Here is a 16,013-nt window from a genome sequence, read left to right as displayed (position 1 = left end):
CACACCGCTCGTCACACCAGCAAGTTGCCCCAAAGGACTGTGGGAAATGTAGTGGCGACGGCGGGTACGCCTATGCCACAAAAAGTAAATAGAACAGTATGTGTATGCGTTAGCCATCCCTGGACACGTGTTTCGAGGTAGTTGCCTCTCGTCAGCAGGGAGCAGGTCAGTGTAAAGGGGTGCCTTGTGTTCAAATTATTACGGCTCCCGTGAGCTATCGGGCTGACGAGCCCTGGTTCTGCACCTGCGCGCCATGAGAGGTATTTGACCTGTTTTAATTACATTTTGGCAGTCCACTCGGCACCCCTTTACATTGTCCTGCTCCCTGCTGACGAGAGGCAACTACCTCGAAACACGTGTCCAGGGATGGCTAAATGCAACACATACTTTTTTCTTTTTACACATCGTGGCATAGGCGTACCCGCCGTCGCCACTACATTCACCACAGTCCTTTGGGGCAACTTGCTGGTGTGACGAGCAGTGTGCGACCAACTTGTGTTCAAATTATTACGGCTCCCGCGAGCTATCGGGCTGACGAGCCCTGGTTCTGCACCTGCGCGCCATGAGAGGTATTTGACCTGTTTTAATTACATTTTGGCAGTCCACTCGGCACCCCTTTACATTGTCCTGCTCCCTGCTGACGAGAGGCAACTACCTCGAAACACGTGTCCAGGGATGGCTAAATGCAACACATACTTTTTTCTTTTTACACATCGTGGCATAGGCGTACCCGCTGTCGCCACTACATTCACCACAGTCCTTTGGGGCAACTTGCTGGTGTGACGAGCAGTGTGCGACCAACTTGTGTTCAAATTATTACGGCTCCCGCGAGCTATCGGGCTGACGAGCCCTGGTTCTGCACCTGCGCGCCATGAGAGGTATTTGACCTGTTTTAATTACATTTTGGCAGACCACTCGGCACCCCTTTACATTGTCCTGCTCCCTGCTGACGAGAGGCAACTACCTCGAAACACGTGTCCAGGGATGGCTAAATGCAACACATACTTTTTTCTTTTTACACATCGTGGCATAGGCGTACCCGCCGTCGCCACTACATTCACCACAGTCCTTTGGGGCAACTTGCTGGTGTGACGAGCAGTGTGCGACCAACTTGTGTTCAAATTATTACGGCTCCCGCGAGCTATCGGGCTGACGAGCCCTGGTTCTGCACCTGCGCGCCATGAGAGGTATTTGACCTGTTTTAATTACATTTTGGCAGTCCACTCGGCACCCCTTTACATTGTCCTGCTCCCTGCTGACGAGAGGCAACTACCTCGAAACACGTGTCCAGGGATGGCTAAATGCAACACATACTTTTTTCTTTTTACACATCGTGGCATAGGCGTACCCGCCGTCGCCACTACATTCACCACAGTCCTTTGGGGCAACTTGCTGGTGTGACGAGCAGTGTGCGACCAACTTGTGTTCAAGCCAATCTCTTTTATCCTGGCTAAGGGGGGCAGCATGAATCAATTTAATTCAGCATGACATAGCTTTACAAAAACCCATTCTTTCCAGTGTAGTATGTAAGTAAGGCCATTCCATAGAATCCAAGTATTTTCCATATCTAGGAAAGTTGCTACAATGTCTATAGCTGGATTTAGTTGGTGGGTGATTGCAAACAGAGAGTGTAACATTTATGCTATAGATCCAGCAAGTATAAAACCAGGTTGGTCCAGTTCCTATCAATGCCAGCATTTACAGGAATATCCTATTAGCTAGAAGTTTCATGATCTTTTTGCTATCAACATTGTTTGTGGACAAGGGTTGATAAGAACAACAACGTTCTGATGATTTGTTTGGCTTTTACATTGTTATAACTATCGCTTTTCTCATTGTTTGTTTGAGTTTGCCTGCTTGATATGCTTCCTCATATACCTCTAATAGGATTGGAACCAGCTCCTCTGCCTTTTTCTTGTAGAACTATGTGGGGTGTCCCTCACTTCATAGAGCACTACCATTCTTTAATTGTTTTATAACCATCTTAATTTCCTTCATGCTAATAAGCTGGCACAGTGGAGCACATTGCCAGCTATGCTAGTGTAGCTCTGTCTATGATTGTGTGAATATCTCTTGCAAAGTCCAATGAACAAGAACTTTATAACTTTGTGTAGAACTCTGCAAATGCTGCAACAATCTTTGCTGACTCATACACTATGTCTCAATTTTCAGTTTCAATCCTCAGCACATTATTTGCTGCACATGTTGACCAGATCATGACCCAGCCATTCTTCCTTCCTGTATTTCACTACCATATTGTAGTTACATATAAAATTAACCTAGTGTTTTGCAGGCCCCCAAAGTCACTTTCTGAATACCTTTTCATTGCAGACGAACCACCATGAAAGGATACGTGGAAGGGTTATTGAAATCCCTATGGCTGTGCCTTAGATTGCTCCACACCTATTGTAGGGATCACTGACCCTCTGACAGGCTCAAGTAGCCCGTCGGAAAGCAGGTTCTGGGAGCAGCAGCAGGTGAGGGGTCTCTGGCAGCAGTCCCTGGAGGCAGCAGCAGGTGAGGGGTCTCTGGCAGCAGTCCCGTGAGGCAGCAGCAGGTGAGGGGTCTCTGGCAGCAGTCCTTGGAGGCAGCAGCAGTTGAGGGGTCTCTGGCAGCAGGCTGTGGGAGCAGTGGAAATGTGAGGCTCACTCCCACACATATATAGCCCCCTGGGGTCGTTTCAAAGGTGCCAAGCTGCAGCAATTGGTGGTCCAGGTCTGCCTTTTTCAAATGCATCCAATGACCTCCTCCGCGGTGGCGGAGCACGCCTACCGCGATTTTCAAAATTGCATCATGCTACCGCAATCAAAGTTCCCATTGGCTGGAAGGGCATGCTCCATGGCGGTGACACACCGCAGGGGCCCGGCGGTAGCTACCGCAATGGTGCATCTTTCAATTGCATCCAATGACCGGCTCCTTGGTTGCGGAGTGCTCCTACCGTGATTTTCAAAATTGCATCATGCTACCGCAATCAAGGTTCCCATTGGCTGTAAGGGCATGCTCCATGGCGGTGACACACCGATGGGGCCCGGTGGTAGCTACCGCAATTTGTATGCCATATATTAAGATGAGGCACTGCTATTTGGGTGGCGGGACATGCCATCCACCATTTGGGCATGTCTCCATGGCTATCACACCCGTACTTGTGTATATGGGGAGTGCTGGTGACACACCGCTGGTGACCTACGGTAGCTACCGCAATTTGGGTGGCGGGCATGCCAACCGCCATTTGGGCATGTCTCCATGGATATCACTACCGCACTCGTGTATACGGGGAGTGCTTGTGACACACCGCTGGGGACAGGCGGTAGCTACCGCGATTTGGGTGGCGGTGCATGCCAACCGCCATTTGGGCATGTCTCCATGGCTATCACTACCGCACTTGTGTATATGGGGAGTGCTGGTGACACACCGCTGGGGACAGGCGGTAGCTACCACGATTTGGGTGCCATACAATCACAATCGTCACCTGGCAAACTTAACAGTGCACAGTGCCCAAATGCTCAATGGCACATCATTGTGCACACAATGCCAATGTTCCATTTACTCCACTGGTGAATACACATGCCATGTTTGTGTATGTGATTTCATAGATTGGCCTGTACTCCCTCACATGTCACTTATGATATTGATGGTCGTGTACACAGGACAGTGTTGTTCTGGACTCTACAATGTGTACACATGTCAATGTGTTGAGGTGCAGTGACAATCACAGCAATGTTCATCTCAATGAATGATGTTCTTTTTTGCATGTCCTCTTATGTCTGATCATGCACACAATCGTCATTTCTGCTTCAACTGTGGTCATTGCGTTGTGGATGTGTGCCAGGTTCAAATGACGCATGAAGGTGTGTCAGGTACAGCACCTAGGTATGAGACAGTGGGGTTGATTTGTTACACATATGCTGGATGCTATACTCCCAGGCGTGCCCATGGTAAATGTGGCCATATCCCTATGTGCATTCACATTGACCGAGGTGGTGTTTGAGGTACTTGTGTGTAAGTTGGCAGGTGTGCCAGTTGTGTAGGTGAAGGTGTTCCTACATGTATGCTGGTCTGTAACTCAATTTTGATTACAGTCATTGTTGGTGTGGTGTCATCCAGATTGTGAGATGCTGTGCCCATCTCATGATGTATTGCATTGACATGTGTCCACTTTTATCTCAACTAGGAGGAGACCAAATCTGTTTCGTCACTTGACAGTTGTGGAGGACATGGAGGATGAGGTGATCATCCGCAAATGCCGTCTGGATAGAGCCACCCTAAAGACCCTTTGTGATATGTTGGAGCCCCACCTGCAGCCTCGCAGAACATATCCAACAGCTTTCACCCCAACTTATAAGTTGATGGTGGCCCTGCATTTTTTTGCCACAGGATCCTTCTAGCACACGGTGGCCAGTGCAGGTGGGATGTCACAACCAGCATGGTGCTGCGTGATGTTCTGTCCACCATGATGATCTACAAGGACAGATATATCCATTTCCCCAGGAGTCCTGAATTGGCAGCAGTGAAGGGAGATTTCTATCCCCTTGGACACATCCCCCATGCTGTTGGTGCCATTGATTGCACCCATGTTGGGCTTGTGCCACCACAGGCACATGAGCACATTTACAGGAATTGTAAACATTACCACTCCATAAATGTGCAAGTGTGCCTGGCAGATATAATCATCTCACACATGTGTGCCAAATTCCCAGACTCAGCCCATGACTCCTACATCCTGCGGAACAGCATTGTACCCCAGCTGATGGCTAATCTGCTTCCCGAGCGTGCATGGATTGTGGATGCCTAGTCGTATGGTGTGCTGGGTGTGTGACCTGCTGCCCCCTGCCTCAGCGACATTGCAATGTTTATTTGTGTTTGTCATACCTAGGTGACTCTGCATATCCCAACCGTCCCTGGCTGCTGAGCCCACTGCGGAATCCCAGGACCCCGGCTGAAGTCTGCAACAATGATGCCCATGGGAGGACACGTCGTGTGGTGGAGCGTACTTTTGGTCTGTTTAAGTCACGTTTCCGCTGCCTGGACAAGACCGGAGGTACACTGGTGTACTCGCCCCAGGAAGGTGTGTCAGATTGTAGTGGCATGCTGCATGCTCCACAACTTAGCCATTCGCAAGGAGATTCCCCTGCTCCTGGATGATGATGAGGACCCAAGGCCCCCGCCTGCAAACCAACCCGTGTCCAGTGATGAGGACAGTGGAGAGGAGGAAGGTGTTGACCTGCGTCAACAGCTCATCAGCCGCTACTTCACTTGAAGGTGGGTGACAATGTACCCATTGTCTGATGATGTTGCTGTTGTTGTGAAAGGGTATGTGAGATTTGTGACAGCAGCCGGTTGTAGACTCAGTAGTAGTTGGCAATGTTTCTGTGACAGGTCATGTAGGAACATCTACAGAATGTGTATGTTGACACTTGTTGCCCATTGTGACATGTGCATGTTGGATTATCTTGATGGTAGGTGTTGAGTGATGTCTGTGATGCCACACCCAGACCAGTGAATGATGTTCTGTTGTGTTTTCCTAGGTGTCTTCAACTGCTCCTTGCCTACATACAGCTCATACTCCTGGCACCTTGTGATCACGTTGAAGACTGTACAACCTGGAATAAAGCTGAAGCAGACACAACAACATGTGTGTAAGGATATTTTATTTACAATGGTGACATGTGAGGGGGTGAACATTTTAATTGAGGTGATTATTGGAGCAGTGAGTTGACAGTTATGGTAAATGAGTTAATCGAGTAATCACCACATTGATGTGGTGACCCAGTCCAACAGACAGATGCCATTCCCAAGGCAGTGTGGGGAAGGACAGTCCAAAAAGTCAATGCAGTGGTGAAGAGGGTTGCCATCATGGCTGGCTCCGTGACTGGCGTTTGGCAGGTGCTTTGCCTCCAGATACTACCAGGGTTTTCTTAGGACGGCCCCTTAGTCGCTTGGCTGGGTGGGGGCCCTGCTGCAGGGCCAGTGAGGTCTGAGGACTCACCCCTCTCTGTGGCTGCAGGGGAGGATGGTGAACTGTCATCCTGCGGCCCACCAGAGGGAGGTGGAGGTATTGGTTGTGGTTCAGGCCTGTCCCTCATTACCGCCACTTGCTGGCCCAAGAGGTCCACAATTTGCCCCATGCGGGTGTCAATAGACCTCATCAGCAGGATGAGCTCACGTAACAGTTCGTCTGACCGTCCCGTTCGTCCCTGGGCCCGTTCATATGCCCCAAGGACTCTGGTGATGTGGTCCAGGGATTGTGTCCCAGCCTCTTGTTGTCTGTGGGTGACCCTGCCCCTCCCACCTACCCTGCTGCCACGGACCTGTTGCCTCATCATAGTGGGCACACGCATCTTCTCCCTGTCCTCCTCAGTCGGTGGGGTGGGGCGGTCATCCTCTGGGACAGGGAGGGTGTTGCAGGCACGGTGTGAGGTGTCAATACATACCATGCGCCATGTGCATCATTTGTGATTACAGGGACCTGTTAACATCTAGGGACTGGCACAACATATTATTTAATTGAGGACTCTTTGTTGATTTGTCTGACCTGGCAGACGTCACATTTGGCCATGGACTGGCCAATGTCATTTCCTGCATACCTTTGTCCTGTCATGTGCATATCTTGATTTTATTTGTACCACCAAACATGCTTTCTTATTATTCGAATGGTCCTTGTTGCTCGGCCCCATGGCACTGCACATACCAATGGATTATGCCCAGACTTTCCTCTACATGAGCATTGGTGTATCACACTTTGGTAGCTGTGACAGTTTCCTTAGCTTACTTGTGTGCACACTGTGCGTGGCAATGGGGTCGGTGTGCATATTTGTGCAATGAGAAGGCTGGTGTTTTCATATGGCACCATTTCTTTTGTGATGAATGGGTGAGTTCACATACTGGCTACTTACCTGTTTTGTGCTCACATTTGGCTTTGCTATGTTGCACATCTGTGTGTGCGTGGTGGAGGCTTACATCTTGCTCAGTGGTGTCACAAGACAGAATAATATGTCTACCTACCTGTTAGTTTGTTTGAGGTGAGTCATTAGATGCCACATGTATCTGGGTGGTATGGAGGGCTCCATCTTGCTGTACTGGGGGACAAGTGGGAATGGTGGGGGTTGTAGCGCTGGCCTCCCAGCTACAAACACCCTCACTGTGAAAATGGCTGCCTACCTGTACGTTTGTTTGCTTTACCGCAATGGCTTGCAACTGCTTCTGGGTGGGGGAGTGCTCCATCCTGCTCAGGTGTGGGACAGGGGGCCTGGTGGGAGTTGTAATGCTGGCCTCCCAGCCACAAACACCCTCACTGTGAAGATGGCTACCTACCTGTAAGTTTGTTGGTGTACTGCAATGGCTTCCAACTGCTTCTGGGTGGGGGAGTTCTCCATCCTGCTCAGGTGTGGGACAGGGGACATGGTGGGAGTATTGGTACAGGCCTCACACCCACAAACACCCTCCCAGGGAAGATGGCTACCTACATGTAAGTTTGTTTGGTGTACTGCAATGGCTTCCAACTTCTTCTGGGTAGGGGTGTGCTCCATCCTGCTCAGGTGTGGGGCAGGGGACATGGTGGGAGTTGTAGTGCTGGCCTCCCAGCTACAAACAGCCACACTGTGAAGATTAAGCCTGGGCGAAGCACTACGCTACGCTCGCGTAGTTTGCGAAGTTCGCGCTACTTCGCACTACGCGAACTGCACGTAGCACAGTGCGAACACGCGTAGCGTAGTGTTGCGTAGTGCTGCGGTCATTTTTTGCTTGCTCGCGGTCCTCAACGTCAAGTTGGCGACCGCGAGCAAGCAAAATGACATCCCGGCGAGACTTTTTCCTTGTTCGAGATCAGCAACATCAAGATGGCGATCGCGAGCATGGAAAATAAACCTCCCGGCGAGATTCCCAACGTGAGGAGGTCAGGTTTCTCATTGTGAGGGGTCGCGTATGCTCGCGAGAAACTACCAGTTCGCGTTGAGAAAGCTGCCGCTCGAGTAAAAATCTACTCGAGCAGCAGAAAATTACAGCTCGCACTGTGCAAGATGCCATTTTCAATGATTGCACAGTGCCGGTTGCTTGTCCGCACTGTGCAATCATTGAAAACAACATCTTGCACAGTGCGAACATGTTACTACGCAGTTCGCGAAGTGCTACGCGTAGCTCGCGTAGTGTGAACTTCACTTTGCGTAGCTTCGCGAAGTGCTACTTCGCGAACTACGCCCACCCCTAGTGAAGATGGCTACCTACCTGTAAGTTTGTTTGGTGTACTGCAATGGCTTCCAACTGCTTCTGGGTGGGGGAGTTCTATATCCTGCTCAGGTGTGGGACAGGGCGCATGGTGGGAGTAGTGGTACAGACCTCCTACCCACAAACACCCTCCCAGGGAAGATGGCTACCTACCTGTAAGTTTGTTTGGTGTACTGCAATAGCTTCCAACTGCTTCTGGGTGGGGGAGTTCTCCATCCTGCTCAGGTGTGGGACAGGGGGCATGGTGGAAGTAGTGGTACAGGCCTCCCACCCACAAACACCCTCCCAGGGAAGATGGCTACCTACCTGTAAGTTTGTTTGGTGTACTGCAATGGACGCCACATGCTTCTGGGTGGGAGTGAGTGCTCCATCCTGCTGAGGTGTGGGACAGGGGCCATGGTGGGAGTAGTGGTACAGGCCTTCCACCCCCAGACACCCTCCCATGGAAGATGTCTACCTACCTGTGAGTTTGTTTGGTGTACTGCAATGGCTTGCAACTGCTTCTGGGTGGGGGGCGCTCCATCCTTCTCAGGTGTGGGACAGGGTACATGGTGGGAGTAGTGGTACAGGCCTCCCACCCACAAACACCCTCCTAGGGAAGATGGCTACCTACCTGTGAGTTTGTTTAGTGTACTGCAAAGGCTTGCAACTGCTTCTGGGTGGGGGAGTTCTCCATCCTGCTCAGGTATGGGACAAGGTCCATGGTGGGAGTAGTGGTACAGGCCTCCCACCCACAAACACCCTCCCAGGGAAGATGGCTACCTACCTGTGAGTTTGTTTGGTGTACTGCAATGGCTTGCAACTGCTTCTGGGTGGGGGAGTGCTCCATCCTGCTCAGGTGTGGGACAGGGTGCATGGTGGGAGTAGTGATACAGGCCGCCCACCCACAAACAGTCTCCCAGGGAAGATGGCTACCTACCTGTGAGTTTGTTTGGTGTACTGCAATGGCTTGCAACTGCTTCTGAGTGAGGGAGTGTTCTATCCTGCTCAGGTGTGGGACAGGGGCCATGGTGGGAGTAGTGGTACAGGCATCCCACCCACAAACACCCTCCCAGGAAGATGGCTACCTACCTGTAAGTTTGATGTGGGTTATGTAATGGCTGACACATGCTTCTGGGTGAGGTGGGGAGGGCTCCATCTTGCTGAGATGTGGGACAGGGTGCATGATGGGAGTAGTTGTACAGGCCTCCCACCCACAAGCACCCTCCTAGGGAAGATGGCTACCTACCTGTAAGTTTGATGTGGGTTATGTAATGGCTCACACATGTTTCTGGGTGGGGTGGGGGGGTGGGCTCCATCTTGCTGATGCTGTGGGACAAGGGGGCCTAGTGGGAGTTGTAGTGCTAGCTGCCTGTACTCATGCCCCTATGGTAATGTTGCTAGCTACCTTTGGGGTGAATGGGAGTGAGTGGATGTTGGATCTGTGAGACATGTTTTTGGGAGTGTGTGGTGCAGATGAATGGCATTTGTCCTAGGTTGTTTAGCTTTGTAGTTGCGCAAGAAAGTACATATCAGTGTTGTGGTAGTCATTTTTTTGTACTTACCAGCCTCCACTCCCCCGGGTACTACTGTGAGACTCTCTGGATGCAGTATGGCAAGCACCTTTTCCTCCCATGGTGTGAATGGTTTTGGTGGAATGGGAGGGCCACCGCCAGTCCTCTGAGCCAGCTCACTGTTCTTGCTCCTCTTCTATTTGACAACCCTCTACAGGTCATGCCACCGCTTCATGATTTCATTTTTGGAATGCGGGGTGGTCCCTACTGCATTGACCCTTTCGACTATCCTGGCCCACATTTGTGTTCTTGTGGGTAATGGTGTCTGTTGGACCAGGCTACCAAACAGTTGTGGTTCCACTCGGACTATCTCATCTACCATGGCAGTCAACTCACTCTCTGTGTATTTGGGCATTTTATGTGTTGCCATGTTGTGTGGTGTGCAAAGTGGTTGTGGGTGCAGGAGTGTGAGTGGTGGGTGTGGTTGTGATGTGTATGGTGTGTGATGTGCAGGCGGTTAGTAGTATAGGTGTGATAGTGATGGTGGTGGTGGTGATGTGTGTGTGCTGTAATCTTTTGCCTCTCTCCGCTGATCTGGTGAATGCCCTTCTCTTCTGGAGTGTTGCAAAGGATTGTGGTCAGGGTAGGGGCTGGTTTTATACTCAGCTATGTGGGTGTGTGCAAATGGGGTATTGCTGTCAGGTGTGTTGTATGTGTTGTCCTGGGAATTGTTCTTTTTGCCATGTGGTTGTGTCATTGGGGTGTGTTTTGTGTTTTTGGGGGCATGGCTAGTTTGCTGTGTGCACTTTTTGGCCTTATTGTGGGTTTTTTCATTCGTCCGCCATATTTTTCACGGATCGTCTGCAGCAGTGGCTATGCTGTAGCTCTTCTGCCGGCCCTCCCATTCATCCTTGTTTGCGACCGCGGCGGTCAGAAACAGTGGAACGTACCGCAGGACCATCGGGGATATCATAATTTCCCGTGCGGTGTCTCCGCTATACTTGCGGCGGGTTGGTGTTTTTCCGACGCAAATGCGACAGCCTCGGACGGATTTTGGCCATCTCTGCCCACTATGGGCGGTTTTTCTTGGCCCGTTCCGCCGCGGTCTATGTTTTTTGGCGGTTGATCCTAATTTCCCTGCCGGTTTTTCCACGGTATCGGCGGGCGGTGATTTTCCGCTTCCATGACGGTCGGGTGGTTTTCTGACCACCATCCTAATAGACCCCTTAGTGTGGCATCAGTTGAGCTCCCCATTGAAGAAAAGGAGAAAACCTGAAGTTTTTGGTTCTTTATGACCTGGAACTGGCCTGTTGCTGCCAAGATCTTACCGCCCACACCAACTGCAAACCTGAAGTTTGGTGAACCCAATTATTTGTGCTACAGTCACCACTGGCAACAACCGCAATACAAGATATACACTCAATGCTTCAAAATCGATAGCCTGTGGTGACCAGTAATAAAAAGCTCCAGCGACGAATGTCCACAGCGCCTGGGCTGCTCGTCTCAAAACAGCGATGATGATCAGCAATGCTCTCCCTGCTGCTTGTGGACTTCACCACCAACAAAATTGTTCATGCTGGACTTTAGAAGGTAACTTTTTCAGCGGGACTAACCTGGTATTTTTAGGCGCTATACTTACCTCATATTATTTTAAGTTCATATCTCCGGTTCTACTGATTGGATCTTGGTCATATTGGTGTCAAATAATTTATTAAAATTCACACTATTTTTTCTAACTTGGTTTGGGGTTTCTTGTGTTGTGTTTTTACTTTATTGCTGTTTATTTACTGCATAAATACTTTACACATTGCCTTTAAGTTAAGCCTAACTGCTTTTGTGCTAAGCCACCAGAGAGTTAAGCACAGGTACTTTGCTAATTGTTTGTGGCTATTTCTTGAGAGGGGCTCACACCCCCTTAACCAACAATCCAATTTTATGGCAAGGCCTGGAGGCCAATATTATACCTTAATCTGTTATTGCCTCATACACAGCAGCAACAAGAACTTAGAATTAGAATACTTTCAATACTCTAGAACATTAGAACATGCATATATACTCAGAACATGCAGCCATCTTCCTTCTTTTGTTGCTGCTCATACACAGATAAGTGCATTTACGTTCTTCTGTCCTTAATGGTGTATGAGAGAGTGGAAGGTTTATTTATGAGAAAAGGAGTTGGTCAAGCTAATATGGTTCAGTTTGCATGTGGGCTGAAGCCTGTGAGAGAAGGATTAAGTATTTAGGTCTATTTGAATAATTAGTTAATTTATTTTTAATTTGGAAGGAATAGGATCGTTTCTTGCAATTTTGGCTATACACTGAACTTTAGGTTTTATGACCGTTTACTGTGTCGATTGGGCATTGGGGAGTGGGAGGAGTTGTCTGAGTTGATGAGCAGTTTATAGACATTTCAAATGAGTTGCTTACTGGTTTCTGAGCATGCATATTGATTATTGTGGCATGTGTCTCTGGTGTGAGGCGCAGAGGCGCAGGTAGCGTGGAATGAGCTGCGCTCATGCTGCAGGATTGTCTGACGGAGTTGGGAACGGGGAGGAAATGGCATTTTGGATGATTGGGTTGAGACTATTTGTAATTAAGGAGATTGGGACAGCCATATTTTGGGTTAGACGCGAACGTGTCTGAAGGAATTTTTAGTTGTCTGCATTAATGGTGTCAGTCAGTTGTAAAGCAATCGTGAAGGAAGTTGTTGGGGGATATTTTAAAGAAAGACGGTGCTTATTTTAAAAACATTCAGAAAAGAAGGTGTATTTCTAAATAGTAAGATTGATAACATGGAGCAAAATGAAGGGACAGGTTTTAAGGATAGAAGGAAATAATATATGGAGAAGATGTTTGGTGAGTTGGCTATGTCTATGTATAAAAAGATAAAAAGTAGTGTAAACAAAAATTTGAAGGACCAGGAAACTAAGAGAGGTTCTGGTCTACAGAGGAGGTAGAGGTAGGTCAGTGGATCTTGGCCAGATGTTTTGAAGAAGACACAGTAAAAGAAGCATATGCAGAAAGATAGTAAGGGTTAAGGTTCAGGAAGAAGAACAAGCTATTAAGGCTAAGGGGGACGCTGTAAAGGCAAAGAAGAGAAGCCACAGTGTAGTGGTATGTGATAATTCATCTATGATTGGGGATGTGAAGCTTACATGCTCAACAAGTTTTGACGCCACTGATGTTGAGGAGGGAGAACTTAAGAAGCGGAGGTTGGATGAGAAAAAAGTTAAACTTGAGATGGGGGATTTTGTGGATCCATTTAGAGAAGAGATGTTTGATATTCTGTTGATCCAACATCCGTTGTCGTCACAGTGGGTGCCAGCTGAGCATGTGGCAAGATATGTTAGTTATTGGATCCGTAGGGAGATCCGAAAAGAAGTGCAACTTAGCTCGGAGTGTCCAAGGCCAACCTTAAATTCTAAGATTGCTTATACTCCAAAATTGGACCCAAAGATGAGTTTTTTTAACAAATCAGGTTGAGACCCGAGAAAAGGGTTAGATAAGGGCCTGAAAGAATTTCAGGGTAGATTGTTACGCATTCTAGGGACTCTTCTGAAGGTTTTTGACATGTGTGAGAGGGCACATGCAAACAATATGGAAGTGGATGTGGTTGAGTTGAGGCAATAGGTGCAAAGAGTGATATGTTTGTTGGGAAATTGAAACACCACCTTCTGTATAGAAAGGTGGAAAGTATTTTAATGAAAATTGATCCAAAATTGGAAGAGTTGGCCTGCAAAGAGTTTGGGGTGCAGAGTGCAGGTATGTTGTTTGGTGAGGAGTTTGTGAGAGACATGTCAAGGTACTTGGGTACCTTCAACTCTTTACACTAAGTGCAGAAAGATATGAGAAAGGTTATCGGTACGGTCAGGAGAATGCTGGGTCGATTTCCCGGCCGAGGACAGGGAATCACTTGAGGATCTTTTTCTCGGGGGCTCAGGCCCTATGGATATGGATATGGTTTTGGATACAAAGCAGAGCAAAGTGGATTTTATCCACAGAGACAGAGGGCGAGATAACATAGAGCTCGTAATGAGAGAAGATGAAGAGGATCTTCAGGTGAGATTAAACAAAGACCCTATTTCTATCTATGTAAAATTGGGTGTCGGACTAGCCCAGTTTGTTACAAGGTGGAGATAAATAACTCAGGATCCATGGGTTTTGGAAACAGTAATGGGTTATCATAAAGATTTTTAGGTATTCCGAAGCAGAGAGAATGCCTGAGGTTGTTGAGGTTTGCGTAAAAACAGGAGGGTTTGGTGAGTTTGGAAGTGAAATCACTCGTGGAAAAAAGGGCAATAGAATTGGCGGAGAGGTAGCGGGAAGTTTCATAAGCAACATCTTCTTGTTTGAGAAGAAAGGGAAACGTATGAGACCGGTAATAAATCTAAAAGAATTGAACGATTGGGAGTGTTACAACCATTTCAAGATGGAAGGAATTCACATGTTAAGGGATTTGCTAAGGAAAGGAGACTGGATGGCTCGGTTAGACTTGAAGGACACAGAATTGGCAGTTCCTGTGTGTGTGGAGAACAGGGATTATCTCCAGTTCAGATAGAATGGCAGTCTTTGGAGGTTATAGAGTCTTCCGTTTGGGTGGACATCGGCTCCATGGTGCTTTACAAAAGTGATGAGGCCAATAGTGGTGTGGTTGCGATCCAGGGGTGTTTAGTTAATAGTGTATCTTGATGATATTTTAATAATGGCAGATGAGGAAATGATGGTGTTAGAACAGACAGAGTTGAGTGTAAAGGTTCTGGAGGATTTGGGGTTTGTTGTGAACAAAGAGAAGTCTTCTTAGAAATCAGCTTGAGAGATGCAGTTTTTTAGGTTTCCAGATACAGACCTTAGATTGTGGAGAAAGTGAAGAGGATTCGCAGGGAATTAAAGAGAGTAAGGAATGCAGATTGGATAACATTGCGTCATTTGGCAAGATTACGAAGATTGCTTTCGGCGTCAATTCGGGCAATTTTTCCAAGTCCTCTTCACTACAGGGCTCTTCAGAGGTTGAAGGCTTATCATTTAAAAATGGGAGCGAAGTATTCGCAGAAAGTGAGAATGAATCAAGAAAAAGAGTTTTTGGAGTGGTGGTTGATGAATTTGGAAGCATGGAATGGGCCAGCTATATTTGGGGAGGTTCCGGAAGTGGTAATCAAGTCGGATGCGAGTCTGCATAGTTGAGGAGCAAGGAGTGCTACTTTGACATCTGGGGGCAGTGGTCAGAAGAGGATAAAAGAATGCAAATTGTTGGAAATGGACCTTTTTTCAGGGTTATCCCCAAATGTTTTGCTTCTTCCTTCTATTTTTTCCTGACCTGTGTTTGTTGGCTATAGGACTCTAGGCACTATACCACTGCTGATTAGTACTAAAGTGACTATGCTCTCTGTGTGAATTGTTATTGTGATTGGCTATCCATGATTGGCATATTTGTTTTACCAGTAGGTCCCTAGTAAAGTGCGCTGAGTGTGCCAGGGCTGGTAAATCAAATGCTACTAGTGGCCCTGTAGCACTGATTGTGCCACCCACATGAGTAACTCTCAAAAGATGACTCAGGCCTGTCATCGATGTGCCTGTGCGCAGTTTGTTAACTGCCACGTTGACTTGGCAAATGCATCCACGTGACAGGCCCTAACCTTCCCTTTTCTTACATATAGGACACCCCTATGGTAGGCCCAAGGTACCCCCCGGGCAGGGTGCAGTGTATGTGAAAGGTAGGACATGTACTGGAGTGTGTAACATGTCCTGATAGTGAAATACTGCCAATTTCGTTTTTCAATATTGAAAGTCTATCTTGCCCCATAGGACAGAATGGGAACTGCTTTGTAACATTTTACAAGCATATCTTCCCATAGGAATAAGATGAAAAAATGGTGTTTGGTATCCCTGAACTCAGGATTTGATAACACATCTTTTGGTAACGATGGTTTTTAAATTGTGTGTTTGGAAATACCACTTTTAGAAAGTGGCTATTTTCTTGTTAAATCAACCTATGTGCCTCTGCCTGTTTGTGGATTGACTTCCTGGCTTTGGAGGGACATGGGCTCGGGAGTTGCAATGGCTCCAGGAGTCTGGGTGAGTCAGCAATAGGCTGAATAGGCCTGATCTGCATTTGGAGTGGGGGGAAGGAATAGCACCTGTTTCTGAATAGGGCCCCACCCCCCTATGATGTGTCTGGAGCCAAGGCTCACACTGACAATGGACGTTGTTGTACACTTGCAGAGTGGCCCCCAGAACTGGTTTGAACTGGGCTCAGAGCCCCTTGCACGAAGAGAACAAAGATATTTTGAGGTAGAAGTATTA

The sequence above is a fragment of the Triturus cristatus genome, chromosome 6 (assembly GCF_964204655.1).
Source record: "Triturus cristatus chromosome 6, aTriCri1.1, whole genome shotgun sequence".
In the NCBI taxonomy this organism is placed as follows: Eukaryota; Metazoa; Chordata; class Amphibia; order Caudata; family Salamandridae; genus Triturus; species Triturus cristatus.
The sequence above is the reverse complement of the archived record's forward strand: the minus strand, read 5'-3'. Positions refer to the sequence as shown.